A 6,000-nucleotide genomic window follows, 5' to 3' on the forward strand; every position below is an offset into this window, starting at 1 on the left:
GAGCCTGCCAGTGGCCCAGTGCTGCGCTTTTCCTGTTTCAAAATTATCGAAGGGAAATAAAATAAAATAAAATAAAAGCCCTATGATACACTTTGAAACCTCACCTTTCCTTTCGATACGCGATCCCAAACACAACGACTTGCCCTCCAACGGCCTTCACCTTCAAAGAAGAGTGATTGATCTGTAGAAAGCAAGGCCAATGAATATGAGCTTGAAAAATAAAATTTTTAGGATCAACATATAAAAAATTTTTTTTATGGTGAAATTTTTTTAATAGAAAGAGTATCAATTGATTTTCCATTCACAGAAATACACATGACATTAAAAAATTTTCAATAATTAAATTTATTAAAAGTCAATTTAAATAAATATATATACACATAAAAGTAATTTAAAGAAAAAAGAGTGATTGATTGACCTCTCATTTATAAAATTACATCCGCCACTGTTTGAGTCCTCTCTATGCCTCTCATATCCTTATTTCCTTCGTTTGGCACTCACTAGCACACTCCTTGTTTACTGTTGGAGCAATCATGGGTCTGAGGCTTGAATTGTGAGAAGGGAAGAAGAAGAGGGGAAGCTGAAGTTGTTGTTTGGTCCTGCATGGAGTCAAAAGCTTAGAGGAAGGAGGGGATGATTGCAGATACTCCCTCGATGGGCTTGGAAGAAAACAAAACATCTGTTGTTGAGGATGAAAAAATCTAGTGTCACGACTCAACCTATGGGCCAGACTGGCACTAGGACCTGAGTCAGCTTAAAACCCCCAAGGCCCGTAGTAAGCCTAACTATTCTTTAACTCAACTCTAAGGCTCATTTGGGCCCAATTTCAAGAATTCAACCGGATAGAGTCCGGCCATAAAATGGACCTTTCAACGGAGAGTTTTTGACTCACCCGACCTGTAAACACAATATATATCAATTGGGGAGCTCAGCTCGCCCTCCACACACTCAAATGTCATAAAATAAATGAGAGCTCAGCTCCCTCATCCAGTCCATCAACATACATTAAAATAATAAGTTTACAGGTCCAAAATAATAATTTATATTACAGACCCAAATCAAATAAATATTTCTAACACATGCGGAAATTCTAAGAGTTAACAGATTTATACAAACATTAATAAACGACCTGCGAGAGAGAAAAACAGGTTAACCTCAAAAATATCCTCCTGTGACCTGGAAAAATATTGAACAGGAGTGAGCGTTCGACTCAGAGAGTAAAATATTAATTTTAACCATAATCTCTATAACTATCTAAAGCTAATGCACCCTGTAGAGTGAAATGCAATATCAACAATATTTTCACATCGTAACAGCCAAAAAGGTAATTTGGAGCACTCACACACCCAGTAATATCAATCATAATATATGGGAGCTGATCCCCTACACAGCTCTCTTAAATCCAACCTGTGCCAGTGAACAACTCAAGCCGGACTTTCGCTTAATAAACCAAATCGGGGCCCCAGGGAAGAACTCAAGTCGTGACTACCCCGAAGGACCGGGTCTCAGCGAAGATCTCAAGCCGTGACTAGCCGTCCTATCCATAGCCAACACCACATCACACGCACGCCAACGCACGCACACTGTTCCAAATTACCACAACAACATCCATGACACTTTAACAGTTGTGAATGCAACATAAAACGTGTCTAGAGTTTAACTACATAGATATATACATATAAGTGATGCATGGGCATGCTTGAACATATAATAATAGTGAAATTACAATTAAAATTAATATTTTACTCACAGACTTGACAGCAATCACTGTAGCGGCTGGGCGGAGGAAGAAGGCTGTCTCTGCTCACCTGATAATTTTATTACAATCATTTAGTAAATTTGCCTCAATACAAACTATGAAAAGACCAAATACGTCCTAAGTCGTGCTGAAAATCCAGCAGAGTTTCCCCTATACCTAGGACCTACCCAACCTGCAAAAGAGCTCAAAACACACTTCTATATTTACAACCCATATATCCATAACTCAATCACATCACACAGCCTCTCCTGGGCCCATCCAAACAGTCATCCATCACAATATGTAAAATTTCAATTTAGTCCTTATAATTGATCATTTTTGCAAAAACTGTCCAAATAAACTCTAAAAATTTTAAAACTTTGCCCTGCAGTCTTTAGCAATATTACTAGCCTATTGCAAAAAGAATTATAATTTTCTGAGCTATCACGAATATTTTATGGATTTTTAATCCTATTTAAGTACTAGAAAATTACGAAAAAGTAAGGTTCGGGTTTACCTATGCCGATTCCGACTTTGGGAACGCGCTCGGGACGTCTGACAATGATGGGATAGCCAAAATCTCGATCCAATTCGGAGACTTTTCCGGTAGCTGGTCTGTCTGGCCAGAAATTCACAGACCTGAACAACTGTCAAATTTTCGCTAATTGAAGATACCTACACGAAGCCCACAACACGGGGGTTAGTACATAAATTTTACGAATTTTTCTAAGCTCATTTAATGCTCGGAAAAACACTACGAAGTTCCGTGGGACCCACCGAAAAACAGTATCGGAAAAATTTGAAATTTATATTGCCGCCAAGCTCTCGACGAGTGGAGCGCTCTGGTACTCTCAGTTTTCTCGTGGGGTTTACGGTTTGCGAGAAATCTAGCCCAAAAATCAAAATGGGCTAAAACTTCCCGGACAAAAATTGGACAAACCGCTCAATGGATTTTGGTGTTTTTGGTGTCTATGGAAAGCTCTCGAGGTGTAGATGGTGTTTGACACAAGACCCAGCCCAAATGGTGGCCGGATCGGCCGAATTTCGATCGGAAAGTCGAAGCGTCCCGCTACGAGTCGCGTCGCTTCGCGTAACTTTTCCTGGCGTTCCAGGCGGCACCCGGTGAGCTGGGGTAGCTGGGGAGGCGGCTGGCCGGCGAGGGGAGGTGAGAGGAGAGAGAAAACAGGAGAGAGGAAGAGAGAGGTCGGGACGCGAGCGGGGAAAAGAAAAAGGAAGAAGGAGCCGGTCCGATTCGACCGGTCCGGTCCGGTTCGATTCGGCTGGTTAGATTCATGATACAAAATTTTAAATTTTTACTCTGCCTTAGAACCGAAAATGAGGCCCAAAAATTTCAAAAAATTTCTAAAAAACTCAGAAAAATTCGTAGACTCCAAATATATTTTTAGTTTTGCCACGTGGTCTTTAAATTAATTTTTTAAAAATCATCAAAGTTTTATATTTTTGGGAAATCAAACCCAATTTCGAAAATCTGAAAAATTTCAAATAATTTTCTAAAATTTAAATAAAATTAAAAAAATTAATATTTGCCCAAAAATAATAAATTTAAAAATTTAGGGGTGTTACATCTAGGTCCATTATATTGTGTTGTCATATGATTAGTTTTGGATGAAATCTTAATTTTGGCTAATTTTAATAAGGTAAAAAATTTATTTTAACCCTTAAAATTATGTCAAATAACCATATAAATTTTTAAAGTATTTGAGAGTTTATATAAATTTTTAAAGTATTTCAGAGTTTAGTTAAGTCCTTAAACTTTTAAAAAATATTAAATAAGCTTGTCAAATTTTTAAAAATAGACCAAATAAGTTTTTTGGGACAAAAAATAATTTAATTTTTAAAAATAAATAAAAAAAAAATTATAATTTACCTATAATATAAGTCCAGTCTAGCATGAAGATCTTACGATGCACGAGGTTCTCATTAGTAATTCGGTGTATCTGATTTGCAACACATTGTATCTGTAAAAAAAAAAAATTTATTGAGAACAACTTATCGATATATTTCAAAATGCAGCAGAGTTACAAATTAGATATGAGAAAATTATTGATAAGGATTTTGTGTTGAGAATTTTCATGGTTAGAATTATATTAAAGATAAATTATAATTTATTTTTTTATTTATTTTTAAAAGTTAGAGTTTATTTAATTTATTTTTAAATTTTAAAGAATTTATTTATTTATTTATTTTAAAATTTAAAGAGTTTATTTGCACAAGATATTATATCCACTGTTGCAATTATTAAAAATACTTTTCAGAGGTGTTTTGCTAAAACAAAAAAAGGGCAACATTTCAAATTATGCAACCAAATTAAAAACTCCTTTTACAACATTCAAAGTTCAAACTACCATATTCTGGCACCCGACTAACGGGCATCGAAAGTTCCGGTCCGATGAGGACATCACGTTACAGATTTTAAGGAATAGAAAATATTACAAGCAATTAAATACTGTGATCAAACATTTACAAGCAAGGGCAATTGATTCAAAGAAAGAAAATCTACGTTCAACCCCTTTACCCTTTTCACTGGGGCTTGACTCGGTCAAATTCCTGCTTTGTTTTTGTAGGCTAGCTATGGCAATGTGCCTGAGGACACCTTGAACCTTTCCTCTTTCCCTTCTTTTCATGAACATTGAAAGCTCTATCACTCCCGCTTGTCAGTCACTAAAAGGAGAGATTCTCATATACTGTCCTTTTCCATCTCGCGGGATTTTTTTTTTTTTTTATAACAAATAATAATAATCAACCCATTAATTTCTTCAATTATAACAGCATAATACAAACTGGGATTTAACAATTGAGTAGATGCTATCACTTGTCTGTCTTAGTTGAACAACTCACTTTGTGTATATATATATTAAACTACAAAATCCAGGGAAAAGAAGCTGAACCCATATCAAAACGATTCCTTACTGACAAAAGGGGGTTCATATAAATTTGTCCTGTGCTCCCAAATATCATTATTGGTAGTTAAGCTGTAATTGTTTCAATATAATTAATGACTCTCTTATTATTGGTTTGATTGTCCAATCTCATATCAAACTCTTATACCCATCGAGTTTTTGATATGTAATGCAGCATGTTCATTGTACATCATCCATTCCCTTGTTAATGCACTTTTCTGTAATCATCCACCAGCTAGCTATTGTGATTTCACAGGATTTTAATTAGTTATTGTGTGGTAGTTTATGTTAATTATCATATATCATTGATCATTTGAGTCTATTATCGTAGCTAAAAGCCAAAGATTTTGGACCACTCAAACAACACAATCCCAAAATCTGGCTGGCTGAATTTTTTACATTCTTATTTGTTACTTGTTCAAACCTACAATTATAAATTCCTATTCTCATTAAAGGAAAACAACTTCCTGGGAGTTCAATTCTTCTTCTTTATTTATTTATTTATTTATTTTTTTAACACCACCCAAGAAAAGAACTTGTCTCTACAGAGAAAATTCAGAGGCATTAATAAACCTTTGGTTTTTCTTACTTCTTACTAATGTAATGTAAGTTGATACCTTTAATCTTTTAGGGGGAAAAAAGAAGGCGCATGAAATAAAAATACTATTAAAAGCAAGAAAAATAAAAATTTCTTTGAAGGGGATAATATTAAAGTGGTGTTTGTAATAGAAGGACCCATGTGGCATAAGCATTTTTGAAATGTAATGGATGGAAGCAAAGCAATTTTTCTTTTTTTTTTTTTGTTAGCAAAAAGCCAAAGGCCCCAAGCCATCATAGATTTCCATTTCATTAAGCTAACTTGAAATTCAAATCCAACGGTCTTTTTTACCTCTCCTCTTACTTTTTTTTTTTAAAAAATTAGATTGAAATTATTAGATGTGCATTGTAGAAATAAAATTGTAATTGGAAAAAAGAAAGACAAGAAAAGAAAAAGAAAAGAAAAGACAGGAGTGTGAAATATATATTGAATCAATAGGTAAGTGGGCAGAGGATGGAAGATGAAGCTTAGTGGAGTGTAGATTTAGTCATTTAGATAATGAATTACATGGGCAATCATGAGCAGCGAAAATGTGAATGATATATACAAAACAGGGATTCAATATTGGCCTCATATTAGGTAAGAAAAAGGATGGAGAGAGTGGAGAGTGGAGTGGAGGGACCGATGCAAACAAATTTAGTCAGGTGGGCCCTTCCATCTATTTATTGCATTTATTATCATGTTACCTTCTACAGTTATTGCCTTTTAATTCCTTTTTTTTTTAGCCTACAATTCAAGTAATT

The sequence above is a fragment of the Hevea brasiliensis genome, chromosome 5, assembly GCF_030052815.1.
Source record: "Hevea brasiliensis isolate MT/VB/25A 57/8 chromosome 5, ASM3005281v1, whole genome shotgun sequence".
In the NCBI taxonomy this organism is placed as follows: domain Eukaryota; kingdom Viridiplantae; phylum Streptophyta; class Magnoliopsida; order Malpighiales; family Euphorbiaceae; genus Hevea; species Hevea brasiliensis.